Source organism: Dasypus novemcinctus, chromosome 7, assembly GCF_030445035.2.
Source record: "Dasypus novemcinctus isolate mDasNov1 chromosome 7, mDasNov1.1.hap2, whole genome shotgun sequence".
Taxonomy (NCBI): Eukaryota; Metazoa; Chordata; class Mammalia; order Cingulata; family Dasypodidae; genus Dasypus; species Dasypus novemcinctus.
In genome coordinates this window covers 57,311,919-57,326,109 of record NC_080679.1, presented here as the reverse complement: position 1 = coordinate 57,326,109, position 14,191 = coordinate 57,311,919, and the positions used below count along the sequence as shown (strand labels likewise).

Here is a 14,191-nt window from a genome sequence, read left to right as displayed (position 1 = left end):
GATGACCTCCTGACTCTTTTTTGGAGACTCAAAGCCATATAAACTTATTTGTCCTTTCCATTTCCCCCTTTTATTCAAGGTCAAAAAGCAGTTTTTAACACCTGATATTACACGTAGGCTGAGATATTCTGCTGGTCTGGGTTGACCCTTTTGTTCAAGGTCTTTTTCCAGTACATCATCAGCTGGTGTTTAGTAGCATCTCCTCAGCACCAGGGAGGCTCATCCCCAGGAGTCATGTACCAAGTTGGGGAAAGGTAATGCATTTACATGCTGAGTTTGGCTTAGAGAGTGGCCACATTTGAGCAACATGGAGGCTCTCAGGAGGTCAATCTTAGGTACCCTGCAGCTCTAGGCCTAGTTCATATTTCAGGCACACAGACTCATAAGCATAGTCATCAGTATCAAGGGCTCATTGTTGGACCATCCTTCTTTATTGGTCTTTGCCATAGTGCACTGAATCTTTAAAGTAGAAGTTTGCTGTATATGGCAAAGGAAAAATACAAATGTGCTTTTCAGTAAGCAAATATAAAAATTGTGACACCTGACTGGGGTCTGGATTTTGTATCTGATAAAACTAAAAAGGATGAAATATTTTATCATCCTCATCTCATTATTTATGAAAAGGAAGAAGAAGAGGAGGAGATGGAAAATAAGGAACAAGATTCTCAAATTGAGGGTAGTAGAGAAGAAAAATCGAGCCCAGCCAGTTCTCAAGAAGGATTTCCTTCAGGTGAGCAACAGTTTTCCCCAAAGCAAACACTGAAAAATCAAAAGGGGAGTTAATATTTGATGATTCTTCAGATTCAACACCTGAAAAACAAGAAATTTAAACTGGACCCCAGTTGAAGTCCCACAGTTAACTGCAGCAAAGTGCAGACTACCTCAAAGAAAGGAGCCTGGATTGATTAATTTATGCACCACTGTGCCACCACAAGGTAACATTTGCCTCCTGATAGCCTGAGTAATTTAATGGCTTTGGGACAAAATCTCCAAAGCTCTGAAAGATCAGAAATAATAGCTACTTGGAGTCCAGCTGTGTGGACATTGAGAAATATTACTAAATATACTGACATTCAGTAGATTAACCAACCATCAAATGTAGCACATATCTTGCAGTCTCTTTCAGCACCTACAAAAAATTTAGAAAAGTAGATGAATCACTGCCAGCAAGGACATGCAAATGCAAATGTAGTGCTGTTCAGCCAAGTAAAAGTAGACCCATGTTACAACAGCAGCATCAAACCCAACAACAGTAGCAGCAGCAATACCACCCAGTTTTACATCTTCAATCCCAGCAGTTTAAGTAGCTCCAGCAGCAACAGATTTTGCAACAATCTTAGCCCCAGCAACAATCACATCAGTTTTCACAACAACACCAGCAGGACCAGCAGCTAGTCTATCAACATCAGTTTCCACAGCAAGAGTTGCATCTCCCTGAACAGCTACAGCCATTCCAGCAACAGCATAGCCTTCAAACAACAGGTACATCAGTTGCAACAGCAGCAGTAACTACATTTACAGTTAGCACAGTTAGAGCAGCAGCAATTAGAGCAGCAGCAACTACAACCCCTACACCAACAGTGTCAGCAACAACAAATGGAAAGTCAAACAGCACAATACTTATGTCAAATATCCCAGACACTACAGCATCAGGTTCTACCTTAGCAACCCAAACAGCACCTACCACTACCAGCAGTCACAGTTACAGCATCATTAGCTTTTTGGACATGATTCAGCAGTAGAGATTCCAGAAGGTGGCTTCTTACTGGGACATGTATTTGTTACTGTGGATTACCCAGAGCAGATGTCTGATAAGCAACTGCTGGCCACTGGAAATGGGTAATTCAAGCACATGGTGGCACTGTGGACCCTACGTTCACTAGTAGATGTACATACCTCCTGTGTGAAAGTCAAGTCATTAGTAGGTATGCACAGACAATAAGAGAAAGAAAGAAATGTATCACTGCACATTGGTCAAATGCAGTGCCCTTCAATGTCCAGTGGCATTTCCATCAAGAGGAAAGTCATGTTCACAGCATATCATTTCCAAGATGGGATTTGTTGATAGTGACAAAGATGAGCTAAAGTTAAGGGCTTACTTGGCAGATGCCAAATATACAAGTTATCTGTGCTACAGCAACACAGTCCTCATCCGTAAAGAACCAACTGGATTAAAGTATGAAAAAGCCAAAGAGTGGAGGATACTGTGGGAGCCAAGGAACCAAGATGCCCCCTTCTTAAATGAAACACAGCCTGGGAAGCACACTTGGCCCAACGGATAGGGCGTCCGCCTACCACATGGGAGGTCGGCGGTTCAAACCCCGGGCTTCCTTGACCAGGATAGAGCTGGCCCATGTGCAGTGCTGATGTGCACAAGGAGCGCCATGCCACCCATGGGTGTCCCCCGGGTAGGGGAGCCCCACGCGCAAGGAGTGCACCCCATAAAGAGAGCCGCCCAGCACAAAAGAAAGTGCAGCCTGCCCAAGAATGGCGCCACACACATGGAGAGCTGACACAACAAGATGATACAACAAAAAGAAACACAGATTTCCGTGCCGCTGATAAGGATAGAAGCGGTCACAGAACAACACACAGTGAATGGACACAGAGAGCAGACAACTGGGGGGAGAGGGGAAGGGGAAAGAAATAAAATAAAAAATAAATCTGAAAAAAAAAAAAAGAAACAGCCTGAAGCACTTAGCTGCCCGGCATAACCTGGACACTTACTAGTTAAAAAGTAACAGGTCTATGGCAAACTTTAATCCCCTCAAGGCTGTATACTCCCTTTCTGCGATAACATCACCAAACGCCTGGTTTGTGTACCTCATGTAACTTGCAGAAACTCTGTTCTCATACCCTATGGAATGTCTTTGTCCTGAGACCCTTAAATTCCCCCTCCTTTCCTTACTTCTTTGCAGAGTGCTAAATTCATTTTTCTACTTGCCGCCATCAAAAAATCTCTCCTTTTCATAAGTCCCAATAAAGCTGGTGTCTAATCATTTGCCTGGTATATTCTTTGGTCTTATGGCTGCCCCAACCTGTGCCCTTCAAAGCTGGGCTGAAACAATTGGTGAGCCAGCCAGGAGACTGAAGGACCACTGGCAGTGGTGGGCATGAACTCCAAGAAGGGAGAATCTGTGGGAAAAATCCTGACTTGTCCTATAATGTGCAGGTGGGGAGGAGTGGCTGCCCACCTAGACAAGTGGGGAAGGCCAAGAGAACATGGGGCTGCCCACTTGCTTGACTGTTGTGGGCAAAAACATTGATGGGAGCAGACTGCATGCTGCAAGAACAAAAGATCATAAAGTTTCATAAAGAATTCAGGCACCGTGCTATAGCAGTTGGCCAGCTGTTGCTAGGGATGGTATGGTTAGCTACAGCAGATTGTCTCAAGGAATTAAAGAAATCCACTGCTCAGAAGAGTTAAAGCTAGAAAGGAATTTGCAGACTTCCACCTCTGCCTTAATGGAAGGTGTGTCTGAGCAACTAGATAAAGAGATAGTGATTCAGATGTAGAAACTAAAGAAGAATTTTTAAATCATGATAAACTGCTTGTGCAAAGAAAGGCTTAACCGCAGATAGAACATCCCACACAAGCAGAAGCGCTAAACAGGACACTTGTCAGTGAACTCATGCTTGTAAGAAAACATTCTGCTAAAGAATTAACTGAGATAAGGAAAATATTACAGTAGCAACTCCACAAATCCCCTGCCACCTGAATGGCATGACTACTGGAGGCTGGTGGAATTAGTTTAACTGCTGGAGAAGTAGAAAAATTTAACAACAGTACTGTTCTCTGTTTTGTTTCCATGTTAATTCTAATTGGGCCTGGAAAGCAACACTAAGATAGCAGCACTAATAAAATTAGTGCTGTTAAAGTTTAGTAACTTTTTAACTGCATAACTCTATGAAAGTAAAAGAGGGGGAAAAAACAGAAAAATGCTGGTTGTTTTGTAAGCCTGCAATTCAGTCATGGCTTAGCTCTCAGAGCAGCCAGCCTCTCCTGTCAACTTGCTTCCAGAAAACTATTCAGAAATATGTCCTTGTTAATGTTTCATAATATAGCTCTCTGAAGAACTGATAAAATAGTAAACTAAAAAAAGGCATATATTTCTAAAAACCATCAAAACCATCCCCTATGAGCTATCGATGTTCTGGTAGAGCATTCTAGTAGGTGTTTAAAATGAAAAGTTATGTTTGCATATAACCAGATTGACTCATTACTCTGACAACTGTTTAGTGTTAATGGTAATTTTATGTTTTAAGAAGTTTGCTCAGAGACAGTTTCCAAATCAATTTGGTAACTTAAATATGTAAGGTATATGGTATATGCTTTTCTTTTTATTAAGAGAAAACAATGGTTATTAAGAAAGAGGAAAATATGGGACAAAAGCTGAATAAATACAGAAAGTACAGAAGGTTCGTGGAAAAGGAATTTTTATGGTAAAAGTTGGGTAAGATTTAAGGGGTCTATCCATAAAGTTTTAAAAGCCTTAATATCAAATAGTATACTGATGCAAAACTAAAATTTTGTTCTCTGTTAAAGTGCCAAAGTTCCTTAAACCATTAGTTTGTTTTAGTAGAAAGTTACAGAATTTTCTCCTAAGTAATCAATACACAGAGCAAAAAGTCTGTTTATCAAAGTAGCTTCTTGTGCTTTATCCTTATCGTGTCCTTGGTTGTTTAAGAAAAGCAAGTCTTCTCAACTTTTAAAGAGCTTAATGTTCAACCTAACAGGGTGGCTGGGTCCCCGGAGGAGTGCAGAATTTGAGTTAAGTTCTGTCTGCCCATTTTGGCAGAAAGCTGGAAAGGGGGGAGCAGCTTGCCCCTTTCCAGTGAGTCCACACCTTCTATTCATAAGCCTTTTTGATTGTTGTGCACCCGACTGCCTGGAAGGGGGGGAAGTGAAGGGGATGAAAAGCAGAATCAAAATAAATGCAGTAAAGTTCTCTCCCTAGGGTGCCAAAAGCCAAAAATACATTCACTTTCTCCCCAGGTTCTTTACTTTTAAGAATCTCTCTGTCTGTAAGACTGTAAAAATACTTTAAAATGTTTTTTTTTTATTTTTTATTTTTTTTATTTTATTCTAAAATGTTTATTTTTTTTTTAATTTTTTTATTTTTTATTGACTTTGTAATAATATTACATTAAAAATATATATGTGAGGTCCCATTCAACCCCACCCCCCCACCCCCCCCTCTCCCCCCCCCCAACAACACTTGTTCCCATCATCATGACACATCCATTGGATTTGGTAAGTACATCTTTGGGCACCTCTGCACCTCATATACATTGGTTCACATCATGGCCCATACTCTCCTCTATTCCATCATGTAGGCCCTGTGAGGATTTACAATGTCCGGTGATTATCTCTGAAGCACCATCCAGGGCAGCTCCATGTCCCGAAGACGCCTCCACCTCTCATCTCTTCCTGCCTTTCCCCATACCCTTTGTCCATTATGTCCACTTTTCCCAATCCAATGCCACCTCTTCTATGTGGACACTGGATTGGTTGTGTCCATTGCACCTTTATGTCAAGAGGAGGCTCAGATTCCACCTGGATGCTGGATGCAATCCTCCCATTTTCAGTTGTAATCACTCTAGGCTCCATGGTGTGGTGGTTGTCCTTCTTCACCTCCATCTTAGCTGAGTGTGGTAAGTCCAATAAATCAGATTGTAGGTGCTGGAGTCTGTTGAGGCTCAGGATCTGGCTATCACATTGTCAGTCCAGAGATTCAAATCCCCTAAATATATCTTAAACCCCAACATTAACTGCACCTCCAGCACATTAGCATGAAAGTCTTATGAAGGGAGATCCCATCTGAGTCCAGATGCAACTGGAAAATGACCTTATACGGAAGGTTCAATGCGGATCAGCAGAATATCCATGTCTACATAAAATACCATGACTTTAAAATGCTGTTTGACCTAAAGTAAGGGGGAAATGGAAAGGAGAAATGAGTTTATATGGCTACGAGTTTCTAAAAAAGAGTCTGGAGGCTGGCAGAAGGTTTGCCCTCATGCACAACTGAGCAGAGTCAGAGAGACAGATAAAGCAGATACAACCCCCAGATATTGGTTCCTTTGAGGGCTAAAGAGACCCATGGGAGTTATGGTCATGGCCGATGGGGTTAACTACCAGGGCAGATGGCCCCTCTTTGGAAATGGTGTTTATGTGTGATGAATCTGGACTCAGATGGGATCTCCCTTCATAAGACTAGAACTGTAAACTTGTCTAAAGAAAGGAGGCTATCGCTTGAAACAATAGACCTCTAATCACTTGATACCCTTTTCAATGGTCTGGCTGGGAACTTCAGGGTTGTGAGAGTATAGAGGAAGAAAAAAAAAAAGAATGAAACACCACTTTGGAATCTATGTTTGGCTTTTGTCAGCAGCTGACACCTAAGAATTCACGGTAAAAAGGTAAAAACGTAGTTTAAAATCAATCTTTAAATGCCAATACTCTCTTGTTGGTGAATTAAATGCATAACTTGCAGATGAGAATTTGTTCCATTTCTAAAAAAAGGCAGGACTTCACAGAATTGTTAGTAATAAAATTCTTGTAGCTTAATTAATAAAGGTATCCAATTCACCTTAAGGTTAAAAAATTAATAAAAACTGTAACTAAGAGTAAAGATCATTTATAGATGCATTTATATTATAAAACAGTGGAAAGATAACAACTGAAATTATAACTGGGTGAATTTAGCCTGAAACTATTATTGTAAGTATAAATTCTAAACTAACCTTCGTTTATGGTTACTTCAAGCCTAGCCTCAAGCCGTTGCCTTTGCCTATGGTTATTTCATAACAGCTTCTGCCCCTACAGTCCAGAGAAGAGCTGAGATATCCCTGTCTCCTGTCCTACTGGTATTAGCACCCCTGCTTTCTCTCATGAATCCAAGTGTAAACTAAATTGCTGCCTGGTGGAATTCTTAGCCCTTGGGTTTAACAACCACTGCAGTTTTATAACTCCCAAGGACGGGAGGGACGGGGGGGGGGGGGGGGGGGGGAGGAAGTCTCCTGCCTTGACTCTCAGTGTTCCTAAAAGTGGCAATTCATGAGAGAAACCAGTTTCCCTGAGACTTCAAATAGCCTCGGTAAATATACATAGAATTAATCTTGTTGCTTATCAAAATTCTGCTAAATTCAAAGTAAGATATATGGTTCTGAAACAAAAGAAAATGGTACTAAAGCATTGGGAACATTTTGGTTATAAGCCATTAGTTAAGAAACAAAATTCTTGTGTAAAACTGCATGGTCATAGTGTAAAACTGCACAGTCATAGTGTAAATTAAGAAAAGTTTCAGGAGTCGTTGAAATGTTTTGCAGTCACACTTTTTTGTAAAAAAAAAATGAGAGTTTTAAATAAAGTTATGTTTTGTGTCAAACTACTCATGTCTGCCTATTTGCTCAAATTGTTGAGATTAAATATGCAGTTATATGAGTAATATATATTTCTGGAACCCAAATTAAGCTAAACAGTATATAAAATAATGTAAATTATAAGTAATATCAAGGAGTTGTGTTTCTGTGTCTATTTGTGTCTGCCCATTTGCTCAGTGTATGTCTTCAGACATCAGGATAATACCAAATTAACAAATAAAAATTCTTAAAAGCTCTATTCAAATTGTTAAAAATTAAATATGCACTTATATATGTGAATAAATATTCTTAGAGCCCAAATTAGACTAAGCAGGATGAAAAAGTCATATAAAAATCTGATTATAGGAACTATCGGGAGAGGGCCTCCTCTTTGCAAGAGCTTTGAAGGCAAGACTAGGTTTGGCAGATTAAACCTATCTACTAAGCTGGGGAATTAAAAATCAGTTTGCCCTGTAATTTCCCAGTTTAAACCTTTTGTCAGCCATAAAATAAAGGTAATTTGTGGCTCTGTTGACAAATTTCAGTAAGTAAAGTCCATAAAAAGTATGGAAAAATCTTTCCTGGATTATGATTAAACAAATTAGGTAATTGTGTAATGTGTTTTGAAAACTGGTAGTCAGTATGCTTTTAAAAATTATTCATTTTCATAACTTAAACAAACAAAAAAAAAAAGTTTTAGCTTCCTGCAGAGAAAAGAAGACAACATTCCTTGCATAATCTATAATGGTTTCAATTTTATTTAGCTTGAGTGTAATCTCCCATAATTAATTTATAAACTAAATTAACATTCTATGTACAAAATCTTTAGAGTAATAAAAATTGTAAGTTCACATTAATAAAAGTAAGCTAAAGAAAAAAGATTGTAGATATGCTCTCTTAAATAAATAAATTTCTTTGGTTTGTAATTGTAATTTAATAAGTTTATTTAAACATAAGGTAACTAGTCAATGTGGTTGTAGTCAATTATAAAGAGTTTGTAAAACATCTTCCAAACTGAAAATGTTTAAAGAGTTCTAGTTCTAGAAGTCATTGCTAACTAAAAACTTGGATTGGTATTGGTGGCAAAGAACAACTTCGTGATAATAAAACCTGTCCGAAGGCCACAGCAAGGTGCATATTTAAGTAAGTAGTAATAAAAAGTTATCTTGATTCTATTGGGAATCTGTTTTCAAATTAACAATGAAATATAGTTTTTTCCCTCTATTACTAAAGTAAAATACCTACTATTATCTTAATGGTAAAATTGTATAAGTAAACAGTCAATTGATATATGATGTGTTGCATTAAATTGTTTAAAATATATATAAAAACAAGGAATAAACTTTAACATTGTCAAACTCTTTTGTGCATTCAAACCAGGCCTTGAATACATTACAGGTTGCCTCTCCATGTGAGTTACTGGCTAGGCTGGTCACTGACCCCTCAATTAGAAATATTTGCTATATCAGCCTCTGGTTCTGCTCCTGAAGTCGATGGAAACTACATTGCAGTTTCAAGCTCCTGCAGCAGCCAGTGATGACTCACTACAGCCAACAGTACAATGGATATCGCCTCCAGATTGGCACTGTTCCATAGGGCCAGAGAGCACTATGCACCAGGCTGGTAGAATACTAGAAACTCTCTCTAGGATCAACAATGCTGCGACTTGCTCACTGTGAAGAACATGCTAAGTGGAGCCATGATTCCAGGATAGTGTAAGTAAAACTTAAACACAATTGGCATTATGGCCTGCTCCCATGGAGAGATAACATGTAAAATATTACAATCCTGAAATTTAAAACTATTCATTGCAACTCAGAATCCTAATGCATTAATTAATATTAAAGTACTGTACTTTTATCCAGTACTAAATATACGCCTAATAATTATAACATTATCTTTTCTATTCTGGATCTGGTACAGAAGTATATTAGATATGTTAAATTTCTGGTAACTTTATTTTCTAAATAATTAATAAACATGTCTATAAAATAAGCAACGGTTTTATCCAGGCTCAGCCAACTTACTATTCCAGTGTATTCTACTGTGTAGCAAAAATGAAGCTTGCTTGCTAATAATGGGACACCTATTAAACAGTCAAAATTACCAGAAATTGTACAATTAAAACTGAAATGTAAAAAAAAAACCTTTGTTCTGTAGTTCTGATCCACTCCCACAGCTAAAAACTAAGAAAATTTCCATCTTAGTGCACTAATCCTGAATGAACCCAACTCTCCAAAAGGTACCAGTTCACCAGGAGCATCTAACAGAACACGAGTGCCAATTATTAAACAGCCTGAAATGTGTCTTCAAAACAAAGCTAAGTATTTATTGCAATTTCTCTCTAAAATACCTTAGAGAAAAAATATATATATATACTGTTCCCACCAGCTTTTAAAAAGGGGTGCCATCTTCATAAGCACCTAACCTTGTCTACCTCTGTAATGTCCTCTTTTAAAAATGGGTATTCCAATTTTTAAATTAAGTTTGTTTCTTCCAGAGTGAACATCTTATTAACCATATGAAAACTTCATCCAACTTCATACAGAATGTCAGATCCATCATCTTCCTCCAGTTAAAATAAAATAAGAGTTTTACACCTTGTTAAGCAATGACTACAGCCCATGGCCAGCAGGAAGCAGTTACAGAAAAGAGATTATCTCCCTTCAGCACCCCTTTAAGATTAAAGGTATAAACTCTTTAAGGGTAAAACAAAATTAATAGATGGCTCTGGAGCCTGACTGGAAATCCACGTGAGTGCCAGTGGCCCTAGGATGACTGCAGGGGGGCCCCCGTCCCAGGATTCTGCTGTCCAGAATGAAAATTTCTAAACTTAAAACACTAAAAATTGATAGGTAAGGTAATCAATCAAAACAACAAACAGCCATCCACCTCAGAGCTCCAACAATAATTATGCCAAAGCTTAGCAAGTTAAGCTTCGGCATAAGGGGGGAAATGATGTGGGCTATGGGTGGGAGGCTCTTTGTCTCTTCGGAGATAACCTTAACCTAAACTGTCTGTCCTGACTTGTGGGTGTGGGATGGTGAGAGGCTGCAGCCCTGCCCTTGGTAACCATGGCAACGACTCCAGTCCCAGGAAACAGTTTATCAATGCAAACTCTATAAACTTTAAATATTAAGGGAAAATGCAAACCAAATGTGCTAAAAGCTTATCTAGAATGTATGAAGTCCATGCTAAAAGCTTACCTAGGATGTGGAAGATATATGCTAATTCAAGCCTATTGAGAACTGAAACAAAAGGACCATTTGGCCTTTCGTCTCTGTATAAAAGGAACTCAAAAATCTTGTTCGGGGCTGGGGTTTGAAACAGAAAGCTCCCGAGTCCGGCCGGCCGTCAATAAATCAGTTTTCCTTTTCAAAATCATTCCTGAGTCCTGGTTTTTCTATAAGCAAATAATTAAACCTCTCTTAAATTTTACAACAATGCCAGGTGAAGCAGAGTTCTGAACAAGAAAAGTCATAAGGAAAAACGTTACAGTATGAAACATCAAGAAAACAAGGATGTGTCTTCTCACCACTCCTATTCAACATTGTAGTGGAAGCCCTACCTAATTTAAAAAGACATACCTAAAAACAGTTTCAAAATACATTAAGCAAAAACTAAATTAAACTACACACTTCTAAATAACACGAGTCAGAAGTCACAAGAGAAATTTAAACGTATTTTGAACTAAATGAAAATTAAAATATAACTTCTCAAAATTTATGAAATGCAGCAAAAGCAGTGCCTATAGTGAAATTTATACCATTGAATGCATATATTACAATAGAAGACCTAAAATAATACCCTAAGCTCCCACCTTAGGAAACTCAAAAAAGAACAAATTAAATGTAAATTAGCAGAATAATAAAAATTAGAGCAGAAATCAAGGAAATTAAAAACAAGGAAATTAACAGAGAAAATCAATGAAACCAAAAGCTGATCCTTTGAAAAGATCAATAAAATTGATAAACCTCTAGTCAGGTTAAGCAAGAAAAAAAGTGAGAAGACACGAAGTACTAATATCAGAAATGAAAAGGGAACATCACAAGCAATACTACTGACATTAAAAGGATAATAAAGAAATATTATGAACTCTAGGCCCATAAATTTGATAATTTAGGTGAAATTGACAAATATCTTGAAAACACTATCTACGAAAACCCACACAAAGAGAAACAGATCATCTAAATTGGCCTATAACTATCGAAAAACGGAATCAACAATAACCTACCAAAACAGAAAGCACCAGGGCCAGATAGTTTCACTGGTGAATTCTAACAAACATTTACAGAAAAAGGATACTAATTTTCTATAATCTCTTCCAGGAAACAGAACCAGAAAGAACACTTTCTATCTCATTTTATGAGGCTAGTATTACCCTAATACCAAACCTAACAAAGACAATCCTAGGGGAAAAAAATTATAGACCAGTATCTCTCGTGAGCATGGTTGACAAAATTCCTCAGCAAAGATTTGTAAATCATTTCCAACAACGTATAAAAAGATTTATATATCACAACCAACTGGGATTTATTCCAAGTCTGAAGGCTGGTTCAACTTTCAAAAATCAATTAACGTAATTCATCATATCAAAAGGCTAAAGAAAAAATCACAAGAGCATATCAATAGATGCAGGAAAAGCATTTGACAAAATCTAGAGGCTTTCCCCCAAGATCAGGAACAAGATAAGGATTTGTCCTCTCACCACTCTTATTCAATATTGTAGTGGAAGCCCTACCTAATCTAAAAAGACAAGAAAAGTAAATAAAAGATAGTCAGCTTGGGAAGAAATAGTACTTTCTTTGTTCACAGATGATATGATAGTTTATGTAGAAAATTCTGAAGAATCAACAAAAACTTCCTAGAACTAATAAGCAATTATAACAAGGTTGCAGGATACAAGGTTAATATACAAATGTAAATTGTTTTCCAAACACTAGCAATGAATTTGAAATTAAAAACATCATTTACATTTAGCACACACACAAACCCAAAAAGCTGGGTATAAAGTTACCAAAATATGTACAAGATCTATGTACTTAGTATTTGGCCCAGCAATAATACCAAATCCTGGAATTATTCCTAGAGAAATAAAATTTATTTACACACAAAATCTTACATATGAATGTTTAGAGCAGTAGTAGTAATAATTACCAAACTTGGGGCGGGGGTGGGGGGTGGTGGGGGGGAATGTGAACAGATGAATGAACTGTGTATTATCCAGACAATGGAATATCCCTGGGCAAAGAAAAAAAAAAAAAGCATCGATGCACAAGAGAATATAAATCTCAAATGCATTATGCTGCGTAAAAGAAGATAGATTTAAAAGGTTATGTACAGCGTCACCATGTTTTTCTGGAATAGTCAAAACTGTAGGAAGAAAACAGATCAGTAGTTGCTGCGGAAGGGTTGATTACAAAGGAGTAGGGCGCACTACGGATTATTCTGACATGTTGGGATTATTCTGTATTCTGTTTGTGATGGTGGGTGTAAGAATTTAGGTATCACCGATAAGAACACCTTTGGTCGCTTATCTTATCTTGAATCTTAACAGGAAAGCTCCTGCTCTTCCCTCTGGCTTCCTCAGAAGTTCTTATATGTTCTTCAGCACACAATTTTTAATCATTTTGTTCAACAGTTTACTATCTCTCTCCCGTGGAATGCAACATGCAGGGATCACGTCTATTTTACATAGTGTCTCCCATACAGAAGATCCTCAGTATTATTTGCCTCCAGACATACTGAAAGCATGTGGTTAAATTTCAACACGTTAAGAATGAAAAGCACAAGGCACAGCCCCTGTTCGTGTTAAACTCGCAGTGCCTTTCTTTATATAGTTTTTTTAAACTTTATTTTGTACATTTAATAATTGAAAATAAAAACAAAACAGCTGAATAAAAACACATCTCAAATGTACTGAATACATAAAAACATTTTTAATCATACGTTACACAATGTATTTGATTCATCGTAACGCAATCATATTGCAGTGACTCTTTAGCCTTAGGAAGAGCAGAGTCGGCAGAGATGATCGGTAAATATTTACTCAATGCGTGAAGAAAGGTGGGCAACCCTTAATAATACAAGGGCCACGAAAATTATACATATAGCTTTATGAAGAGAAATTAGGAGACAAACACACATCCTCGGAATTCAGGGTTTTCTCACAGGCACGAACGACTAACGCAGGAAGCTAAAACCTATGCTACACGCAAAGAACCCAGAGCAAACTACGAAGCAGCGGTCGTGGAGCTTGGCGGTAATGGGGCGGAAAGTTAAGCTCTGCCGAAATAGCTCACTGAAGGGGAGAGGGACGAATGCACCACAATTCTGGAACGGAAGCGAGAGTTTCAAAGAAAAAAGCTAGGCCCTTGGAACTGTGGAGATTCTCACGGAACGCATGTGATGTTCGGGAGAAATTCTTTCCTTTAGCAGGCCAACCTCACGGCCAAGGACTAGTTGGCACGGCATGATGACGCCATCTCGCAGCGCCCAAATCCCAATTACAAAGTGAAACCTTCGGTGGGAAAACTGGAGGTCACGTGGTCCTTTAAAGCCACCTTTCCCTTCTGGCAGAAGCCGCTATAGCCAGACTGAAAAGAGAATTTTACTTATACTAAATAACAGTTAGAGGCACCTACTATAAATCCATTTCTTTAAGTCTTTAGGTTTTACTTTTAAACTTTTTTTTACATGTGCCGGTTTTTAACGTTTCCCAAAGTAAAGACGGCGCCACAAGCTTCGGGTTCTACCATAGAAGCTCAGGCCTAGAGGAGCCCGCGTCTGCGTCCTGGGGCTGGGAAACACGCGCCGGCGTCGGGCT

At 38.3% G+C, this 14,191-nt stretch overlaps 1 pseudogene; it reads left to right on the top strand.

The window, feature by feature from the left end:
* The first annotated feature begins 483 nt into the window (after nt 1–483).
* LOC101436658 (PAX-interacting protein 1 pseudogene) lies at nt 484–2,282 on the top strand (annotated as a pseudogene).
* Nucleotides 2,283–14,191: the final 11,909 nt, after the last annotated feature.